The sequence below is a fragment of the Tachysurus vachellii genome, chromosome 11 (genome assembly GCF_030014155.1).
Source record: "Tachysurus vachellii isolate PV-2020 chromosome 11, HZAU_Pvac_v1, whole genome shotgun sequence".
In the NCBI taxonomy this organism is placed as follows: Eukaryota; Metazoa; Chordata; class Actinopteri; order Siluriformes; family Bagridae; genus Tachysurus; species Tachysurus vachellii.
The window spans coordinates 4237501-4261500 of record NC_083470.1 but is presented as its reverse complement, the minus strand read 5'-3'; the positions used below and the strand labels follow the sequence as shown (position 1 = coordinate 4261500).

Genomic DNA, 24000 nt, shown 5'->3' with positions numbered 1-24000 from the left:
AAAGAATGAACGAATGCAGCAAACATTTACAACACGCTCAACATGGCTGTTCCTCCGGCTTCCTCTAGTCTGTATGCACACATCTACCTCCATCCGATTTGCCAGATCTTGCTCTTGAATTACTGATTTTTTTGTTCCATGTTTTCAATAATATCAATATCAATAATTCCCCATCCTCATAATCATTCACTATAATTCACCATTTTATATAGCAGCATTTTATAAGGATACGTCATGCTCATCACATGATCTGGTTTCAGTCAGTTTTTAGTGTGTCCAAACTATGTTTCGAATCTCATACAAACTTTCTCTCATAAATTACGTAATCTGTATGCAAAAGACATTAAACCTAATATGATAATGTATTATTTAGGTGTCTTTCATCTCGGTCAAACTGAGAGCAACCTTTTGTTGAGTGTACCACAGTGTGGCCGACGTATGCAAAAAAGCACCTGCCAAGCTCACACAGGGGAGAAGATAAAAGCAATAACGCATCAAAGAACGAACTCTCCGAGTTGTCCATCTCAATACTCCGGCCGAATGAAAGCAAGCCTCTAAACACGGTGTGAGCTTATAAAGGCTGAGCCCAAGGCTTCTTTGAGGACCGTAAGCAATAAAATGGTGAATAAAAAGTGAGCACCAATGCTATAAAAAATATTGAGTGCTTTTACTCCATCTTAAATCTCTACAACACAATACAACCTCAGCGCATGGAATATCACAAAAGCTTAAAATTGTATTTAAGCTTGAAACACTTTATACACTTACCGTATATGTACATATTGTTGAGGATCTGCTTTCTCTCACTCAAAGTCAATGCATGGGATAACAGGAGTAAATCTTGAATCAGCGACTTAATACTTTACCCATAACAATACTTTTCTTTATCAAATATAATGGAGAATTTGATCTTGAACTACATTGTCATCAAATAAACACCTGTTCCCAGCTGACACCTCTGTACTAATGAGCTGATCGGAGCTGACAGAAAGTGAAAGGAGGGAGCCGGAGGCTGAAAAACAGAAGCTGCCAACAGAAGCCAATCTCAGCTCTTCAGCCATAACACATCACAGGCTGTGAACCAAAACACCCGATTTAATGCATGAAGGGATTTATAATTACCTGCTGAGCTGAGACAGAGATCAAGGACTACAGTAAGGTCCTATCAGTAATGGTGGTGAAGAATGCTAAGAATTCAATTCTGCTTAAACTGAAACTGATAAAAAGGATCTGAAAACTACGGTGGCCGAGAAGTGCAAAACAAATGAACAAATCCGAAAACAAATGAACAAATCCGAAAACACAACGACAATTCAGACAACCCGGAAGAGGTTGGTATAGTTTGTGATTGGAACATGTACCGATCATTGGACAAGACACCTGTCACTCAAGGTATACATGAAGTTCAACAGTCTCCAACAGGGAAAAGTTGGAATGGATGGATGGAATGGATTACTGTGGATTAATTCTGTTATTTTCTTATATTTAAACGGAGAACTTTACACATTACACATAAGATTCCATACCTGTATATCTTGAGTGACAGGTGTCTTGTCCAATGATCGGTAAGTTTCCATTCAAAAACGTTCCCTACCGTTTCCGGGTTGTCTGACTTGGTAATGTGTTTTCGGATTTGTTAATTTGTTTTCGGATTTGTTCATTTGTTTTCGGATTTGTTAATGTGTTTTCGGATTTGTTAATGTGTTTTCAGATTTGTTAATGTGTTTTCAGATTTGTTAATGTGTTTTTGGATTTGTTCATTTGTTCTCGGATTTGTTAATGTGTTTTCGGATTTGTTAATGTGTTTTTGGATTTGTTAATTTGTTTTCGGATTTGTTAATGTGTTTTCGGATTTGTTAATGTGTTTTCAGATTTGTTAATGTGTTTTTGGATTTGTTAATTTGTTCTCGGATTTGTTCATGTGTTTTCAGATGTTTTCGGGTTTGTTAATTTGTTTTCGGATTTGTTCATTTGTTTTCGGATTTGTTAATGTGTTTTCGGATTTGTTAATGTGTTTTCGGATTTGTTAATGTGTTTTCAGATTTGTTAATGTGTTTTTGGATTTGTTCATTTGTTCTCGGATTTGTTAATGTGTTTTCGGATTTGTTAATTTGTTTTCGGATTTATTAATGTGTTTTCAGATTTGTTAATGTGTTTTTGGATTTGTTAATTTGTTCTCGGATTTGTTAATGTGTTTTCAGATGTTTTCGGGTTTGTTAATGTGTTTTCGGATTTGTTAATTTGTTTTCGGATTTGTTAATGTGTTTTTGGATTTGTTAATTTGTTCTCGGATTTGTTAATGTGTTTTCAGATGTTTTCGGGTTTGTTAATGTGTTTTCGGATTTGTTAATTTGTTTTCGGATTTGTTAATGTGTTTTCGGATTTGTTAATGTGTTTTCGGATTTGTTAATGTGTTTTCAGATTTGTTAATGTGTTTTTGGATTTGTTCATTTGTTCTCGGATTTGTTAATGTGTTTTCGGATTTGTTAATGTGTTTTCGGATTTGTTAATTTGTTTTCGGATTTATTAATGTGTTTTCAGATTTGTTAATGTGTTTTTGGATTTGTTAATTTGTTCTCGGATTTGTTAATGTGTTTTCAGATGTTTTCGGGTTTGTTAATGTGTTTTCGGATTTGTTAATTTGTTTTCGGATTTGTTAATGTGTTTTCGGATTTGTTAATGTGTTTTCGGATTTGTTAATGTGTTTTCGGATTTGTTCATTTGTTCTCGGATTTGTTAATGTGTTTTTCGGATTTGTTAATGTGTTTTCGGATTTGTTAATGTGTTTTCGGATTTGTTAATTTGTTTTGCACTTCTCGGCCACCGCAGAAAACATATCTTTTTAGTTTATTTGACATTTCTGTGGACCACTTCAGCCATGTGATATAAATGTAGTCTCGATCTGATAGGAAAGCATTTTTATCCCCAGTTGGTCCAGTTGGCCTCGACTGCTACTATGAGCTGATTAAAACTGTCAATGACAGAAAGGTGACTATAACTGCAATGCAATCAATCATATTTCCCTGTGGGACTCCCCTCAGAGTCAGAGCTGCAGAAAGCCAGGCTGCCAATGCCTAACTGGCTTCATTTTAGCAAATCATATTCAAGAGCAAAAGCTGATGAGCGAAAAACCGACACATTCCACACTGGCATGTAAAACAGGCTGCCTTTTCAGATCTGCGGCTCCTTTAATGTGTCCCTTACGGTGGAAACCCTTCACTTCAACTGCACTGCAATGGTTTGAACAAAGGCAGAACATGGACTTGACGCTCTGGAAGTGGCAGGAGATGAAGATGAAAACAAGCCTGGAATAGTTTCAACCTAATGTACCATGTTCCCATGACCCTGCCCTGCTCTGTACTTTGATTCTTCTCAAGAGCTGTGCACAAATTGACTCTCCAGTGGCTTCGTCAGAATGTAGAAAGACAGGCCGGGGTGAGTGCATTATAATGTTCAAGAGTGGCCAACAAAGGAAGGAGAAGCCTTCTTTTCCCACCTGATGCTATGAAGAGGGAGAAAGTGACCCAGATGTGTCTAAAAACGGATTTTCAAAGCCGTGTCTGTGTCTTTCTTGCAGCCCCTTGAGCTTTCCTTGAGCGGTCTACGGATGTCTCTGAGTAGAGACATTCAGCTCTTAGACCACTTATGTTCATGTTCATGTAAGAGTCTATTTATCTGGTCTGAAATGCAAACCAACCGACACCATCACAACCACCGACACCAATGAGTTATAGAGAAAATATAGAGAAACTATCAAATGCTTAGGAAACGTTTATGCAGGATAGATAGAAGTTATGTTAAAAAAAGCAAAGTTTCACACGTTGTCTCATATTTACAGAATCCAGATTTTAGAACGTGAAGCGAAGAGTTGTTACTGTACATCACACACTGACCTGGCAGGAAGTTATGTAATGCCCCAGATTTCTGAATGTCTAAGTAAAATCGAAGGTCTTCCACCAATCTGTCCACGGACGCTAACTAACCCGAAGGTACAAAATTAGATTTAAACCCCAAATGTCACCTTTTGCATTGAGGCATGACTAAGTAATTGGTGGTGAACCCAATTCCACTAATTTGGGAGAGAATTAACATTTTAAGCTGTTTAAGCTAGTGATACTAAGATGATGAGAATGACAAAAGGCCACAGAAGAAGAACTGCAAATTAATACCGCAAGCAAAAGTTCATGAAAAGTTTAATTCTGGTGACCTTCGATGCATGAATTTGGACCAACAGCACAACAGCTCTGGCTGTGTAGTCCTCTGCATAAGAAGTGGAAGAAGTGCACTCTCTGTTAGATATCACTTTAAATCTGGTTCAAGTTGGGTTTTTTCCCCTTTTTTTGTTTGAGAAAGGAGTCTAAATGCCAACCTGTCTGGTTCTTTTTTTAATTCAGAAGGCAGTGTAGAAACCACAGTCTTCTGAAGTACCAGAATTTAAAGGTAGCACCTCATAATCCCGTGTTGGATCTAGAACCTTGTTCAAAAACTGGCTGTATTTTCTGTTCTTACTCGTAGACAGAATTCTTTTGTATCTGTATTGTCTCCAGGCCTGAGATCCAACCTCTGACATATGGTTTTGCCCGAGTTCAACTGGAGCCATTTTGGCGTTTTCTTCACTTGTGAGAATTCTGTAGCCATTTTGGCTCAAGGCTACGTTTGTGAGTGGATCAGCTGCAGCCTAGCATGCCCTGGATACTTGTGATGGTCTCCGGCACGCCTGTCTGATCACATTAACAAACAGCGCTCTAGTTCAGGATCGTCCCCTCTCGACCCTTCCGCACAGCAGGAATGGGGCCACCTTGCCTGGTGCCATGGCAACCTGACAGGAAGTAGGAAAATGGATGCACCCTCAGGGCTGCTTTCTGGTCTGGCATAAAGTGAGAATGTTGCTACCGTATAACAAAATGCATTAAGATATAAGGTGGAGGGGGAAAAAAGGGAAAAAAAACTGCTATAAAACACGAAAGAAAAAAATAACGTTTCCTGCCGTCGTGTTCCTGGAATCCCACTGAACAACACACTTTATTTATTTATATACAAACACCACTGTTTCAAGCCCAGGAAGACCTTTAAATGATCTGAGCCAAGTGACAGGGCTGGGAAAGCACTCCAGGAACAAGTGAGACTGAGAACCATGTGTGATGTTTTGAAAAGGGGAGAGTGATGAAAGCGTTAAAAAAGCCTCTTAACTCCAGACAAACAGACTCTGAAAAAAAGCATCCTCAAGATGCTTGTAGTGTAGCATTAAAGCTGTATTTTAAACATGAGCTAAAGATGCAGTTCTGGAGTTTAAAGTTTATTTGGGTACATGAAATCATAAAAACAATACAGAAATAAATAGAAGTACTTTAAGTCAATACGTAATATATAGGTTTGCTAACAAACCGCCAGAAAAATAAAATAAAATAAATCATTTAAGTATAAAATTTAAGTATACTTCAAATGAATGTCTACAAAAATAATAACATCATTTACAAGGTGAAAAAATACATTTATTAAAAAAAAAGAAAAATTATAAATATAAATTATAATTCTAAATTTAATACAAAATGCTGCTTCTAATCAATAATAATAATAATAATAATAATAATAATAATAATAATAATAATAATAATAAATTCCAGCATAATATATTACAATAAGTCTGTTATATTGTCATATTGCTCATCCCTATTGCAATGACACGTTAATATACTAATCGGTTCCCCAACCGAGCGAAAAAACCTGAACTTTTGAGCATTATCTTCCTGCCATTGCTTTCTGATGAGATTTCACCGCATGGATTCACAAACAGATTCTAAGAAACGTTTTCCAATTAACCCACAGGGCAAAGGGATGTCAAATCAAAGACATTCACAAAATGATTTCAGCTATAACCTGGTGTTAAAAGAGGAGAGCAGATTATTATAGAACGTTCATGTTCTAAGGCACCCATTAAAGCAAATGTAGGGCTTCTTAATATGATACTGTGATAAGCTGTAATGGTAGAATATTGACATGTTAGTCCAAGGTACTGCGTCTTTACGTGTGGTTTGGATAAAATGGTGAGATATAATGAAAGAGCAGAAATAAAAGATTCCCAGGGTTGTATGCGGAGTTTGCATGTTCTCCTTGTCTCCTTTGGGGGTTTCCTCTGAGTCCTTTGGTTTCCTCCACCAGTTCAATGACCCGTGTCATAAGCTGACTGGCATCTCATGTTGTCTGTGGTGTGTAAGTGTGTGTGCTTGTGAACTGTGTCATCTGTGGTGTCACCTGGCATACACTCCATGTTCCATGTGACTCTGTAAAGAATAGGTGCTACAGAAAATGGATGGATAAATGGACGGACGGAGGGACGGATGGACGGACAGATGATTGGACTGCTTTAATGTTCTCATCTGCTTTAAATTTTGGATGAGATCTATTATTCCCTGAGAATCTCTGTTTGTGATGTAAAACTAATACGGCACATTAACATTTATTTGGTTTAGTTTAGTTTATCCATCAGACGTTCAGTGTGGAGACATTATTTTGCAGCCTCCAACACAGTTTGCAGCCTCCAACGTAGACTTTTAAAGTAATCACCTTTAAATATTTTCCATACACTTAATCTAATAATATAGAGACCTCAGGTTCAGTCTGTATATAAGCTGAGAGCTACATTATGGATATATATTCAAATATATATTCAATCCTTCTTATTTGTGATATTTCTGATTATTGTGAGTTTTTTGCTTCTCGTGTGTTAAGTCCTAGTTCTCCCTGCTTTTGTGATACCAAATTTCCCCCTGGGGGTTAATAAAGTACTCTACTGACACTACAACGTGTAACCCACTTAACCCTTGTTAAGTGGTTGTTCGGGTCGAATCGACGTTATATATTCTTAATAAAATTGTTTTACATGGTTGTAAATCATCCGCATTTGTAAATGTATTATAGACAAAGCCACTGACTGCAATAATCAGTTTCTCGTTGCGTCTATTTGTTCGTTCTTCATCACCTGTATATGATAAATCAGTTCAAAATAATGAACATTAATTGATAGTATACACAAATTGTTACACAAATTATAACTTGATCACAAAAACAGAGACACTTGTATAATTGTTAAATGTTATCTAGTAATTACAAACATTAATCATAAGTGTTTGCAATTTTGTTTATGAATGAGATAAAGACATAAATGATGTAAATGATTTTTATGTCTTTTTTTATATCTGAATTTCTTGTATTTCTGTTTTGAAGAGTGAAAAGTACAGTTATGAAGCTACAGAAAATATATTTTGTCGCTTTCTTTCGACATTTTGTTGGCTGATGAAATGCAAGAAAACGCAGTGTTGATGCACTGATGTATTGATATTGAGTCTAGTTCTGTTTCTAATCAGCATTTTAAAAGAGTCGGATAATCCAAATGACTGGAAAGCATAAATTGAATTGAAAGCAAAGCCTTCGTTAAAGTACCAGAAAATCATTTTGTTCCTACATAAATATCTTTGATCATTTATCCATTTTTGCACAACTAATAAAAACTATTCAACAGAAAACGCAGGCTTCCAGCCAAGCCTGTCTATAAGCTCCAAACCTCCAGCGCCTGACAGCGTAATGCTGAGTGACAGACGGAATCTAATCCCCATGACCCAGTCCCACATTAACAACAGAGCCCTGAGCTCCACGCTAGCACGTCTGTGTAATTCCTGTACACTCGTTTTCCCTTGAAGCCTTCGTATGGGATATTTTTCAGTGATATCCGGCAATACTCAACACTGGTCCTGACACTGTGTTTATATCCTCATTACTGTAGCTGTAATATTTAACCAAGCTGCCAGCACTGACTCACGGATCAAAGTGATTCACAGCACGCACACGGTTTTTACAGAGACAGACGATTTAATGAAAACACGAAAACAAAACAGAACAAAACAGAACGAACGATCATAATTAAGTAACAGAACACAAGGACTAAAAGCAAAAAACTGGACCTCTAAGGTTTAGAAGAAAAGGACCCAGTTTGGTTTAAAAGATCAATAAAAAGATCAGCGCTGATCATACACAAGGGGGGGCACGGTGGCTTAGTGGTTAGAAGGTTTGCTTCACACCTCCAGGGTTGGGGGTTCGATTCCCGCCTCCGCCTTGTGTGTGTGGAGTTTGCATGTTCTCCCCGTGCCTCGGGGGTTTCCTCCGGGTACTCTGGTTTCCTCCCCCGGGACAAAGACATGCATGGTAGGTTGATTGGTATCTCTGGAAAATTGTCCGTAGTGTGTGATTGCGTGAGTGAATGTGAGTGTGTGTGTGTGCCCTGCGATAGGTTGGCACTCCGTCCAGGGTGTATCCTGCCTTGATGCCCAATGATGCCTGAGATGATGTAGGCTCCCCGTGACCCGAGGTAGTTCGGATAAGCGGTAGAAAATGAGTGAGTGAGTGAGTGAGTGAGTGAGTGAGTGATCATACACAATATCCATGCTTCTACAAAATGAGGCTCAAAATCATGCTCCTTATATACACTCTCATTATCTTTGATTATCACCTCTTTTCCTTTTTGGAGAAATATGAACTTTCTGGATGCTATCAATTCCCATTCTTCTGAATTCTGAGGCATCTAGAGATGTTCCAGCTCTAGTTGTGTCCTGCTTCATGAAGTATTCGGACATACTAAGAGAAGATGCCGACTACATGTGGTCAATACACATTTGTCAGACTGTATATTTATAATCACACCCTCCAGTGTCAGCCAAATGAGGATGAGGTTCACTTTTGAGTCTGGTTCCTCTCAAGGTTTCTTCCTCCTCCATTTAAGGGAGTTTTTCCTCACCACAGTCACCTCAGGCTTGTTCATTAGGGATAAATACAAACACATTTAAATATAAGTCTAATATTAATCTTGAGCTTTTGTATTATATTAATCTTTGTATAATATTAAACTTTTTGTACAGTATTTCTTACGTTCTGTAATGCTGCTTTGAGACAACGTCCATTGTTAAATCCGCTATACAAATAAAATTTAATTAGAATTTTTTGGAGTTATGTCACCATTATAACCAAACCTCAAGTATATAAGAAAAAAAAAGAACCAGTGTCCTTTGTTCTTATCTCTCTGGGTTTTTGCACCACCTGCGACTGGTTCATTTTTCTGCAAAACATGCATATTTAATCTACTCGTTTTTACTTTAGTGTATTTTGTCTTATTTAATTCTGAGTTGAATGTTGATTTTATTAACCGATGAACAATTTGGTTATGATTTGAATCCGATTACTGTTTAACAATAAACGTGTCCCTTTGGTGTCTGAATCTCACCCATGTTGTTTTCTTCATTTATTACAAATATACAATTGCAGATAAGCCAAAACTACACCACTACTACACTACACTACACTACACTACACTACACTACACTACACTACACTACACTACACTACACCAGTGTGAGTAATACTATTCTCAATGAAGTCTCAGTGTGTTTTCAGAACACACTCTGATAGTTTCATCAGGACATCATCGTTCCTCTTCACCTGTTACTGAGAAAAGCTGTTATACAAAATCTATTATATATATTATATACTTCTTATAAATTCTGGGAAATGCAAGGAAAAAAATTTCACTGTGCATTAATGTATATGTTTCAAATAGCGTCTTCTTCTCCTACGTTGTTTTAAAATGCACAGGATTCTTCATTACCAAAGAAATATCAGACATGAATGATGTTGCATGCCATTAGTTAAACAAACATAACAAGACGGTTACCATCATGTTGTTATACAGACTGGTTCGCTGGTCTGTTGGGTCCCATTGAGTTCTCATTACAAGTGAACCGCTTCAGATTTCATGGTGCAGAACTGAGTGTGACTGTCGTGTTCGAATATGTATATAGGATCCAATCTAAGGGACAAAAACACACCAGGCTCTGGAATAAATGCTCCAAACAAACCAGGATTGAAAACACCCTGTTCTTATCCACCGCAAGGTTTAACAAAGTTCTGAGCAGAGGTGGGAGTAAGTCACACATGTTCAAGTCTCAAGTCATGAATGTCAAGTCGAGTCTTTTTTAATATTTGTCAAGCAAGTCTCAAGTCTCAAATTTGCGACTTAAGTCTGACTCGAGTCAAGTCGAGTCCCCCGTCTCTGAGTTATTTAACTCAAGTCCGAGTCAAGTCTCAAGTCATGAATGTCAAGTCAAAGTCAAGTCGAGTCTTTTATTAATATTTGTCAAGCAAGTCTCAAGTCTCAAATTTGCGACTTAATTCTGACTCGAGTCAAGTCGAGTCCCCCATCTCTGAGTTATTTAACTCAAGTCCGAGTCAAGTCTCAAGTCATGAATGTCAAGTCAAAGTCAAGTCGAGTCTTTTTTTTAATATTTGTCAAGCAAGTCTCAAGTCTCAAATTTGCGACTTAAGTCTGACTCGATTCAAGTCATATGACTCGAGTCCCCCATCTCTGGTTCTGAGATGTTTTTCTGCTCATCATGGTTATAAAGTTATAATTTGTGTTACCGTATACTTTCTGTCAGCTCAAACCAGTCTGATCTCAAGACTGTCTGTTTTTTCTGCATCCCGATGTGAAGTAAACTTTAACCAAACCTTTTGACCTGCATCTGTATGACTTCATGCACTGCTCTGCTGCCACATGATTGGCTGATTTTAATACAGAAAAAAACCCTTTCCAACAGAATACCTGATACTGATGGCAACTTCCATTACAGCAGAGCAGGAACAACATTTCCAGAAATTTTCATCAGACTTCAGTCTGTATACTGGGTTCATTTTCCTAATGTTTATTGCATCATATATATGTGTCCTATTGTCTTATTGTGAAGCTGTGGGTAACAATCATCAGTACAAATAGGTCATGACTACCGGTTATAACGAGGTCGATATCAAATGACCCAGACACTAATGACCATGCCATGTTTTCATGATTTGTGAAATGACAAATGGCCAAAGAGACAATAAAAGAGACAATAAAACTTAGATAACGTATGAGTGTGTGTGTGTTAGTGCATTATATGCTGTGCCTCAGGGGCCGTGTATAAAAAAACCCGACAAAGCTCTTGAATAAAAACGAGGCACAGAAGCTCTTCCTTGCGTTAAGTTCCGATCGGTGACGCAGATCCCAGCTCGGCACGCTCCTTAATAAAAAGTCGCAGTCCGGCAAGCAGACAAAGTGCCCTGTGAGACTCGGAGTTTAATTTAAGACAGATTATCCATCCAGATGTTCACAAGACAGGCGCAGAATTAAGTTTCATTGCATCAACTAAAATAACCAGTGTATTTAATTCCACGGAGCTTTTAACAATGGACATTGTCATACAGCATGTATAAATCTATAAGGTGTATGTGTCTGCCAAATGCCATAAATGTAAATATAGAAATTCGGGATATAAATTTTAAACATATAAATGTTTCCCTAATGAGCGAAGGGAAGAAAAACCTTCTGAGACAAAATGAGGAGGAATCATTGTCTGGGAAAATGGTCCAGAATCATGAAGGAAGCCATCAACTGGGTGACACTAAAAAGTGTGATTATAATTTATTTAACATGAAAACTATTTTGTTTTCTGCTACGCTGAAATTTATCTTAAATTGAGCTCATACACAAATACCCCAAAACTAAACGCCAATAAAACTCCAGAAAAAAAAAAATAACACAAAAACGTATCACAAATACAGCCAAAACCTTTTTGGCTACCGTCAATGCACCCACAACATACACTAAATAAATAAATAAATAAATAAATAAATAAATGAAAACATACAAAAACTCAAAACATACAAAAAAGCATGTATATTAAATATTCTGGTTTAATACTATCGGATTACTGCTTCTGTAAAGCTGTGATTTCTTTCTCCATGGTGACTGACAGAATGTTACATGATCAAGTGCAATTTCTTGCAATAGTCACACACACTCACACACACACACACACACACACAGAAAGACAGAGAGAGAGAGAGAGAGCGAGAGAGAGCGAGAGAGAGAGAGAGAAAGACAGAGAGTGTGAAAGAGAGAGAGAGAGAAAGAGAAAGCGAGAGAGTGAGTGAGTGAGAGAGAGAGAGAGCGAAAAAGAGAGAGAAAGTGAGAGAGAAAAAGAGAGAGAGAGAGAAAGAGAGAAAGAAAGAGAGAGAGAGAGAGAGAGAGAGAGAAAGAGAGCGAGAGAGAGAGAGAAAGAGGGAGAGAGAGAGCGAGAGAGAGAGAGAAAGAGGGGGAGAGAGAGAGAGAGAGAGAGAGAGAGAGAGAGAGAGAGAGAGAGAGAGAGAGAGAGAGAGAGAGAGAGAGAGAGAGAGAGAGAGAGAGAGAGAGAGAGAGAGAGAGAGAGAGAGAGAGAGAGAGAGAGAGAGAGAACTGTACAAAGAAATCTCATTTCCAGGTCTTATTGTGTACATTTCCTCCTACAGTAGACAATATGAGAAATTCTTCAATTCTCTTTCATTACTCTGTGTATATTTTAGCAGTACAAATACGTTTCTTTGTGCTTTGTGACCCGTCTGAAGCATCATAAAAATGTACAGAACACCGTGCAGTAGATCCAGTATGTTCCCCAAACCTGTCACTGATAACTCCTGAATCCTTCCGTGTGCTGAGATCATATCACTTATTTAAATCCATCTGATTTCTTCAGCTTAGTATTCAGTTTTTAACCAGAAATTCATCCGAATGCACGAACTATAGAAGCTTATTGTCCTGTTGTTGCTCTATGAATAGGATAAAAACTAGAGTTTTGTCTGGAAAATCGCTGGATTTTATTAGTTGGAGCTTGTGGGACAGAAATAGTTATGTAACACTAGACATTCTTATAGTCCTGAGTGTCTACTTTCATCTGAGCTTCATATTAACCACCACTGTGGAGTGAGACATGACAAAGACGTTAACAGGTTCATTTCATACTACGTTTTATTTCAGATTTTTTTTTTTTAGCTACCAAGACATTCAACCCTGGATTTCGGTCCAATCACTGAGTTATTTAGTTCACATCCAATGTTTAAACTGATCTCTGTAGTTATTTTTACATCTGAAACATTACAAGCTCCGGGCTGCAGCGAGAGGCAACAGAGCAGCGATTTCATTTCCTGAAGCAAAACCTCAGATAAACTTAATATTGTTTGAGTCGGTGAATTAAAAATAAAAAAACTAGAAGTTTTCTTTCACATCCTTGCATTTCAGTGGGTTTATAAGTTGGAGCAGTAACTGAGCTGTATAATGAGAACACGTTTTGGTTTGGGGAAGAAATATTTGCAACTAGATTTGTAAAGTTTGTCTCGACAAACTTTGATGTTGGCTTTGACGATGTTGTGACATCACCAGAATACACGTGAGGTAATTCCCCTCATTGGGCTGAGTGTTTTGATATACGACATGCCTATGTTGTGCTAATTTTTGATTTTCATGTGACATCACATGACGTCACATGACGTCAACAGAATACCCGTAAGGAAGTTCCCCTCATTGTTCTGAGTGTTTTGATATGTCACATGTCCATGTTGTAAAAAGTTTTTTGATTTTGCATATTTTGGGGGCGGGGCTGCGGGACAACCGAAAGACAAAGTCGGTACACCAATTTAAACCTTTGTTCAGAGTATCACCCTAAAGGAGCTGGCCGAGTTTGGTGTAGATAGTTCAAAAGCTTGCCGAGTTTTAAACCTCCAAAGTTTATAACGGGAGTCTATGGGAAAAAAGGCCATTTTGAGACCCGGTACCAGAAGTACCGGTACTCAGATCACTTAGAAAAGTCATAGCAACAAACTTTAGACCCTGGTCTGAAGTTTGTTGCTATTACTTTTGCTTCTACAAAGCCAACATAATTATTGAGTGAATGATGTCGATTTGCAAGGAGAGAACAGCTTTTTCTTCTCCTAATGTTTGTCAAGACTGAATTCAGACTGACCAATCAGCAGCTTAGATTCAATCACACACACACAGGTACACACAAACACACACACTCAGACACATACACACTCAGACACACACACAGGTACACACACACACATTTACACGTACACACTGCAGCACCCCTCAATCATTTATCTTCATCGTTTTCTTTATTTTTCTTTTCTTTTTCTTTTCTTTCGCATTCAGTTTCATTTTCCACCGTATCTAATCATCTTTTTTCTCTTCCTGTATTTCCTTTTTCACTCTTTCCCTTTCTTGTTTCTGGTTTTCTCTCAACTCTTTCTATTCACTTTTTTCTGTCTTTCTTTCTCGTTTCACTTTCTATACATCATCTCTTCCTCTTGACCCCTTCCTTCCTTCAGTTCTGTCTTTATTTTCCTTTTGTCCATGTCACATTATCTTATTTGTTCTTTCCATCTTTTTCACTCTCTCTTTAGTTTTTTTTTTAACAAATTTCTTCCATTTTTTCTGCTTTCTGTTAGTTCCTTCCTTCCTTCCTTCCTATAATTTCCTTCCCTCCTATAATTTCTGTCTTCCTTCCTTCCTTCCTTCCTTCCTTCCTTCCTGTAATTTCCTTCCTTCCTCTAATTTCTTTTTCTTTCTTTCTTTCTTTCTTTCTTTCTTTCTTTCTTTCTTTCTTTCTTTCTTTCTTTCTTTCTTTCTTTCTTTCTTTACTTTCTCTGCTCTATCTATACCCCATATTCATTCCTTCCTTCTTCCTTCTTGTACTTCCTTCCTTCTTTCCTTCCTTACTTTCTTCCTTCCTTCCATCCATATATCCTTCCTTCCATCCATCCATCCATCCTTCCTTCCTTCCTTCCTTCCTTCCATCCATCCATTCATCCATCCATCCATCCATCCATCCATTCTTCCATCCATCCTGGACCCCCTTCATCTTTCCCTGGCTGCGTATTTCCATCAGTAAATGTAAATTTAATTGATTATCCGACACGTTATTCCGTGCCTCTCTGTCAGTCGTGTTCTCACACACACCTTGGTGTAAATGAGAATAAACTCGACAGCTGGGAGTCAGAGAACTTCGTACTATTTCACAGCTGTGGTGGAAAACTGCATGATGATAAACACTAGTGTGTTTGGGTGTACAGTTTGTAGCGATCACTAGACCAGGGCTTCTCTCCGTTTTCTCTACACACTCTTCCCTTCTCATCTGCTACGCTCCTGCCACAGCCTCTCATATTTGCAAATGCATCGGAGGTGATGAAAAATGTATGCGCAACTTATTAATAATTGAGGCAGGTCTAGAGTCGGGTCTTTCATTTTTCAACCCCGAATTCTTTTTTCGGCGACACACAAATGAGGAGGATGGAGCAGCTGTTAATTGGTGCAGAGAGCTAAATCTGGCGTGTCACACTCTGTCAACATCTCATCAACATCCTCCACACCCCTGACCCACCCTTTTTTCGCACTTTAACACACACACACACATACGTGACAAATGACAAGTGTTCTCTTTCCCTTCTGCTCTGAAGAATGTATCACTTCTCATGAATATGTTATACACTTCAAGACGAACGCGGTTCGTCGCTATATATTTGCACTTCATTTCTCAGACGTCTCCGTCGAAGCTGGACTCTGTTCTTCGACTCTGTTCTAACATACACGCTTTAATCACCTGAATGTAACGCTGTAGTTCTACTGTAGATCAAATCAGCACCAACTTCCTCGTGAGATTTCATACCGGAACTGCTTTACGTTCATACTACGTCATTTAAACACTCGCTCCGCATCGTTCCGTCTAGCCGTTACAAAGCTGTTTAGATTAAATTAGATTAAAAACAATGCCAAGAAATCATGCTATGTTTTTTCAGAAATCTGACAGACCACAAAAAAAAAACAGCCCAAGCATTTAAAAGATTTTTTTCTCTCATTTCTCAGAGCTACAAGCAATAAATATTGAGCAAATATATTAAGTCTATATTTTGTAAAAATAAATAAATAAATCAATAAATAAATAATCGAATTAGAACCTAAAAACAAGCAAACTTTTACGCAAAATTTGAAAATTTTAACAGCTGATTCTCACAGAGACAAAAATTAAAGGTGGGGTGCACGATGTTTGAAAAATGCTTCAGAAAACTGAGTCGGGCCGACTAGCAAAACAAACATGTAGCCAATGAGCAGAAAGGGGCGTGTCTTGTCAGTATGCGGCGTAGAGAGTGTTCAGCACGCATGTGTGACATTAGCAGAAAGCGATTGAAAGACTGACATGGCGGATACCCGCCGTTACCTCTGCCTCGGGTCCTAGGTGTTGAAAGTCGTCTTCCACGTGAAACGGAGCAAAACGTTTCACAGTACAACACACAGTACTAAAAAAACACATTTAACCTGTATTACCATAATATTACTTTGAGCTCATTTATTGATAAAAAATATCCCCTCGGCCAGCTGCCCCAGAAGGTTCCGCCATAAAAGTTGCCTGGGTTACGTATGCATGTGTGGGGCGGAGCTATCAAAACAGGGGTGACACCCATTTGGGTTAGGGGCGTGTTTGTTTTGGTGATTTCAAATGTCAACATTGGCTTTCAAACATCGTGCACCTCACCTTTAAGCTGGTGAAATACATAGAAATGAGAAATCTTTAGTGTGTATCTTGTTTATCTTGTTTATCTTGTTTGAGTTAACAAAAAAAAAACATTTAACATAAAAACCAGATATTACAAGAAGGCTGGTTCTAAAGCAATATCTACCGATGGACCGAAGCGCATCTCTGTTTTCCTTTATCTCTGGCTCTCACTCAAATTTTTTCTCCTTTCCTACTTCCTCACGCTTCTTGTGTATCGCCTGAGCCCTGCGGAAGTAGGAAATAATTTCTGATTGCACCGATAGAGAAAGAGCATACTGTAGAGAGAGAAAATACAGAGAGGCAGAAGAAAAGACGGATCCAGAAAGAGAGATAAGGCAATGTACATGATGTAGGAGAGAAAGCAGAGAGATTCAGGAGATGGAAGAAAAAAGCTCGTCTCTGGTGGGGGGTGAGTCTTGTTCAAGGACACAACCGCAGCTCTTTCATGACTGTAGCGATAGAACAGCCTCTCTCTCTCTCTCTCTCTCTCTCTCTCTCTCTCTCTCTCTCTCGGCAGACTCTCTGAAGTTCGTTTAGCCCATCCTCTCCAATCGAGCCTCTCCATAATGAAGCTCTTCAGCGTATTACTGCGAGTACTGACAACATCCTCCACGCCACTCAAACCAAGCGTGAAGAAGCCGGGCATCTAAGTAACTCACTCGAGGCAGGTCATTTCACACTGAATCATCACGGACGTTACGCAAGGCTCTTAGCAACCGAACAGCATTAGCAAGTCAATATTGGCCTGTGCCCTTCATAAACACTTCCACTGGGGATTTAATGTAGTTTAAAGAGTGAGCCACTTCAGTGATTGTATGGCACTACATGGAATTTCTACATGGACAATCTGTGTGTGTGTTCATCAAAAGTTTCACTACTTATGTAACTTGTGCAGGAGGAAAGAAGTGAAGCGACAAAAGGTTTAAAACACTGCAACATCACAACCAGCGTCATCACGGCGTCAACGTCTCACAGGAAGTCACGGCGTATGAACGCGCAATTACCTCGGAGTTCACTTTCTCAAAATATCAGTTGTCTATTTTAAGATTTATTAAAGTTCCCGTCTCATTTGTGTCTGGATGCAACGCCCCAAAAATCTAGGTTGGATCTCAAAACCTCCTCCCACTGGACTCGCTCTAAAATCTCGGTTTCTCTGCACAGGGGGTGCGACTAGAGTTTATAGCTGTAACACTGCTAGGTTACATTGCTACCTTTGGTGTCACTTTTTTATACTTAAACCACAAATAATACAATTGCTATGAAGTGCACAGAAAATCGAAACAACTGTCTATTTTGAGTTACGCAGCTCTCACATTAAATTTGGAACAACTTGAAAATTACTGACAGTATAAGAGTTTTTTTCTGGAAAACACACCCCACACACACCATACACACACACACACACGCACACACTCTTTTGGCCTTAAACATCTGGTCCATGCAGACCTGCTTGAGCCCCTTTTTGCCATACACCTGTTCTCCAGGTGATGTAACATTTCCACATGGTTTCTCCTACCACTGTCATGTGGATGACACACAAGTCCTCTTTTCCAGGTTGATACATGATGACATGATATCATCATGTCTGCCAGAAAGCTCATTTTGGAAGGCAGCTTGTCACCTTAATCCGACTTCCCTAAAGAAAGACCGAGCTGCTTTTTATTGCTGGAAACACAAGATCTTGATCTGCTTGATCTCCTTGATCTCGGCTGGAGAACACACTGACTCATCAGACCTTCTGACAGTTGTGTGATGCTTATTTATGGTACAAATCTATCTTGTAGTCTGTCTCTGTACAACAACCAGAAGGATTCTACCATTTTCCTTTACGATTGATCAGTCTGAATAATGCATCAAGTTACAGCACTGTTGAGTTTCCTCCACGGGCTGCATGGAGCTGCCCACATTCGACTGAACCCTTTTTACCTTTACACTGTACCTGTTCGTCTTCAGTATAAACAAAGGAATTATTTCTAAAAAAAAGATATTATTTTATTACATGAGTACGATATCATCATTACTTTGAAGAAGTTTTTTTTGGTTTTTTTGGAACTTCCCTAAGAACGTACGTATTTCTTTCTTTTCCTTTTACCGGCTTGTTCTACATTGTCCCATTATTTCTTTTTTCCTTTCTCTTTAGTTCTTATTTTTACACTTTCTTCCCTTTCTCTTCTCTATCTATACCCCATATTCATTCATTACTTCCTTCCTGTAATTTCCTTTCTTCCTTTCTTCCTTCCTGTAATTTTCTTCCTTTTTGTACTTTCTTCCATCCGTCCATCCATCCTTCTATCCATCCTTCCATCCATCCTGGACTTCCTTCGTCTTCCCCTAGCTGTGTATTTCCATCAGAAAATGTGAATTTAGGTGATTATCCGACACGTTATTTTGTGTCTCCGTGTCGATCATATTCATTACATAATGTTGTGTAAATGAGAAAAAATATTTGTTTTTTAAAAAAATAACCGTTTCTGATTTATTGTTTTTCAACCTAGTAGGCTGGGGAGCACGGTGGCTTAGTGGTTAGCAAGTTCGCCTCACACCTCCAGGGTTGGGGGTTCGATTCCCGCCTCCACCTTGCGTGTGTGGAGTTTGCATGTTCTCCCCGTGCCTTGGGGGTTTCCTCTGGGTACTCCGGTTTCCTCCCCGGTCCAAAGACATGCATGGTAGGTTGATTGGCATCTCTGGAAAATTGTCCCTAGTGTGTGCTTGCGTGAGTGAATGAGTGTGTGTGTGTGCCCTGCGATGGGTTGGCATTCCGTCCAGGGTGTATCCTGCCTTGATGCCCAATGACGCCTGAGATAGGCACAGGCTCCCCGTGACCCGAGGTAGTTCGGATAAGCGGTAGAAAATGAGTGAGTGAGAACCTAGTAGGCTATATAAAAACAATATATGAAAAAACTACAAATTCTTAAAGTCCTGAGTGTCTACTTTCATATGGACTTCATTTTAACCACCACTTTGGAGTGAGTCATGACAAAGACATTCAATACTGAACACGAACACAACAAAAACATGCTCAATTGTTTGGCCTTTGAAAAAACCATCAACAATTTCCCGACCCATACCTAATAATAAGGGCCAACGTCTGTTTTAATAGTTATCGAGCTTGGCTTGACCGAACCCCCTTCAAAGCACAAGCAAGACTCATCTTCTGGCTCCCAATTAGTGAACTGATCTCCTTGAGACCTGCTTATAAGTGGTGACTTTGTTTATCGGTACCTTTAAGGCTCCTCAGTACTAGCATTCATATTTGATAGGTGAACAAATCCTAAATTCATAATTTAACTCAAATGTACTTGCCCAGATTTATATTACGGTTGCCAGGAAATCTTAAAGGTGGGGTGTACGTTGTTTGAGAAATGCTTCAGAAAGCTGAGTCGGGCCGACAAACAAAACAAACGTGTAGAAAATGAGCCGAAAGGGGCGTGTCTTGTCAATATTTGGCGGAGAGAGTGTTCAGTGTGCATGTGTGACATTAGCCGAAAGCGATTGAAACATTGACATAGCGGATAAAAACGAAAAGCAAAAAAAGGCTTACGATGAAGCAAGAAGTAGGACCCGTGTTAATATAGGACCAGCTTTCCAGCGCTGGAGAGAACTGAAGGAGCTGGAAGGCCTGCGATGGGACGCCGAGGCGCTTTTTTCCTTCTCGATAGGTGAGTAACGTTGGTTTTGCTTTGTTACACAGAACTAATATATGCCTTTGTCCTTTACATGATTATGCTTGTGTGTCATTTTTGCTTGTTTATCTGCAATCGTATTGTTCTTCCCTTCAGCTATGATAAAAACACATTTCTTTCCATTAGTTGCCTGGGTTGCGTATGTATGTGTGGGCGGAGCTATTAATACAGGGGTGGGACCCATTTCGGTTAGGGGCGTGTTTGTTTTGGTGATTTCAAATGTCAACATTGGCTTTCAAACAACGTACACCCCACCTTTAATAATCAGTCTAAATAAAATAAAAAAAAACATCTCTAAAGGGGTACACTATAAATCCAGATTTTCTTTGCTTAAGATTTTTTGAATGTTTGTTCGATCTCTTCTGGTATAAAATAATATGACTGTGGATTATTATTTAAATTCTGACAAATACAAGGTCAGATTTTTTACATAATCAGAATCCAGGTGCAATTTTACATACACACACAACCCATTTCAGTCTGCATGCTGAGTATGTGTGTGTGTGTGTGTGTGTGTGTGTGTGTGTGAGATGCATTTTTATATGTCTTTAAATTCTCCTGTGGTTTCCTCCTGTCATGTCACTCCAACTCTGAAATGCTGCTTTCTGATGTATGTGCGCTTGTAATCTGTGTTCCTGACAACCACATGCACGGCACACACCTCAAACCTGCAGTGAATGAAATCAGGCCACGGTGCTGCTACAGCAGAGATGATAAATATGAGGGTGGATTACTGCAAGACTTAATGTGGTTGGGATCTGAGCAAGCGAGAAACTGCATCGAGGAGAGTCAGTCGTAATAATCAGATTTATGTTCACACACACACACACACACACACACACATATACACACATGCAGTAGGTTGAGGAGAGGGAGGGGACATACTTTTGTAAAACTTGAGTTTGGTAAGCTATAGCTGCTATTAAAAAATGCTGGCTGATACATATTTCGCGACAATACAACACCTACACACTCACACACACACACACAGCCATAGCAGTGACCTCTCAATAACAGTATCTATTTTCCTTGTTGCTAACATGCTAACGTGAAGGTCACATGTTTTGTACCTTTAGTAGATATCTTATATCCTTTAAAAATAATTGAACCATGTGGTTTATGTGGAAGAGTAAGAATAGCGCTTTCCGAAATAGTGTCTGGTTTCATATGTTTCAGAGGAAGCAGGTGTGAGAATTCACCATCCCTCACTGGTGGCTCGCTGTGTGACAGGAAATATATCAAATATAAATATATTTTAAAAAAAAAGCTTTATGTTTGAAAGCAGCCCAAAAAATAAAAATAATAATTTTGTTTCAGTGATTAGCTTTGGCTAAGACACCCAGGGTCATTTGCTAGGCTGTGTTAGTGTTATAGCTAGCTAGTTAGCTAGGCTAGTCAGCTTCCTTTTTTCTGATTAACTAAGACTAAAGTCATGATAAAACTAATGAAATGTGTGTGAGCATTAGAAGACATGATCAGGACCTTCTGTTGTCCGTAATGTCTGTTTAGTGTTATCGTTTATCTTTCTGCTGCTTTATTTCAGCTCTCTTAAACCCTCAAAAAAGCCTCAAAAAAGCACTTTGCATGCAAGACTCGATTTGTATGCACTTTCAAAGTGAAACAGCTAGATCTAATTAATGATAAATGGTGTAAATGAGGCATTTAATGGTTTAAGACAAAAAAGGGAACAACGCTAATGGGTTGTAAATTCTGGCATAAACATCCTAATATGAGGTACAAAGCCTGTAGGGTAAGTCACGGAAATCTAACGGAACTACAATTTAATTTGTTTTAAACAACAGTATATTTAAGAGCCCAGGAGTGTCTAAGAGGACATGTTTTTATGTTCTTACATAGCAGTAACGTTTAAAAACAAACTCATGTTTGTGCCGTCTTTGTCCTCGGTGAATTACCCTGCCTCAGTGGTACTGCTAGAAATGAATACCTGATGTGTGCATTCATCTTAGATGGCTGACAGACATTAGGAGACAAGCAACCATTAATCAGATTCTACCTTCTACCCAGTCTTTTTCCTCCACCGAATTTCTCTTACGTATTCAAAGCATGCTGTATTGTAAGGCTGAGCAGAAGAAAATCGTATTAAAAGCGCATTGCAATTTGATTAAACAACTCCGCATTTGCATAAAACAGCACATCCTTTTTCCTCCTTATTCAGTCTGACCGATCAGCATGTTGTGATGTTGTACCACATGACCTACATGACATACCTGAAAATTTGTCCAGGATGTTTAAACACTGAAAAATACGTTCCTAATTACGCAATTAACGATCGAGAAGAAGGACTTGTAGCTATATGCTCTTTTATTTACAACTGTCAATTTATTTATCACTGCTTTCCTTTAAACGCTGGGAGGACATGGTGCTTACTGCAAGCTCATGATTCAAGTTTTATATTAAATTAGCAGTTATTTGTGCTCAGGGTTTTCGCTCAGGAGAGGTAGGAAAGTGGCGTTACCACCTTTACCACCAGTTAATGTAAGAATCAAAGAAACTGATGGAGAATCAAGTGTTTCTAAAAGTAAACAGTGACATCAAACCTATTTCTGCTTTCTGAGAAGCCCCGATTGCTTGTGCACATAATCATCTAAAATTCAGTGTAAGGTTATCAACAGAGGAAAAAACACACTGAACACATTGAAAGCCTTATTGAAAGTCCTGACTCATTTTAGATCAGATTCACAGCCAGAAAAAATCATTTATTTGTTTACGCTGATTGAAAATGTCCGATAACGGCAATGTACTTGTAAAAAGGGATAAAATGCGTTCTGCAACTTTGTTAAGCACAAACAACAGCTCTAATTTGGAGTAAATTCACTTTTCACTGGAAAATACAGATTAAACTGATCTGGGTGGGAGGATAATTATATAGTCAGGCATGCAATAACTCAAAGCTCTAATCCAGCAATGGCAAAGAGCAAACACTATTCAATTATTTTTAAATGATGGAATGATTACACATTGTGAATATTCATTTATAGCCTCGTATTCAGGAAGTGTGCAGGTTGATATCTATAAGTCCAATCAGTTTTGATGATTAATCGTCCCACATCGAGTTTACACATTAGAGAAAGAGGCTCGACAACACGCAACAAATTAAATACACACACACACACACACACACTCAGCCACAGCCTCTTCACAAAGGTCACATTGAATCCCATCCATTCGTTATAACTCACAGAGCCAAAACTGATAGGGCTGATCACTCAGACGCCCATGCTGCTGTCGTGTACTCCGGGGTGTCAGCCGTTCTATTCAGCGCAGCCAAAAAAAAGTAGCATTTCGGTGCATTTTGTCAGGATGCCTGCTGTGTTTTATGACACGTGGTGATCTCTAACAACTCAAATTTAAGTAAGCCTTTTCATCGGTTTCTTGGATTCAAGTAAAATGTTGGATGTGTTGCTCAGTGTATAACTATGCATTAATATGAAATATGATTAGGTATACTGGCACAATCATGGTGCTTTCAGATTTCTAATAAAAGATATTTTTGAATCTTATACCTGTGATCGATCACAACAGGGATCTCTAGATCTCCCTACAGATATTACACTACAAGCTGAACCATGTCACAGTCACAAGTGTCCATTATATGACATGATGGTACAGTATCTATTAGTTCATCCATACACACTTACTGGGGAAAAATATGGACACGAGTTAGGACTCTCCCTGATTTTGTTGGTAGGCAAAGAAGCATAAAACAATAAATAAATAAATAGAGAGAGAGAGCACGTGAGAGAGAGAGATCCTCATGTAACTATCCTTATATAACGTGACTCCTGTTATAATCTAATATAACCGTCAAAGACCTAACTCATCCCTAAAGACTCTTTAAGAAATGAATATAAGTT

At 38.7% G+C, this 24000-nt stretch overlaps 1 protein-coding gene across 2 annotated transcripts in view; it reads right to left on the bottom strand.

Moving 5' to 3' along the window:
- si:ch211-180f4.1 (uncharacterized protein LOC100144405 homolog) overlaps window positions 1-24000 on the bottom strand; it is a 50971-nt gene that overhangs the window by 3846 nt on the left and 23125 nt on the right. The window lies entirely within an intron of this gene.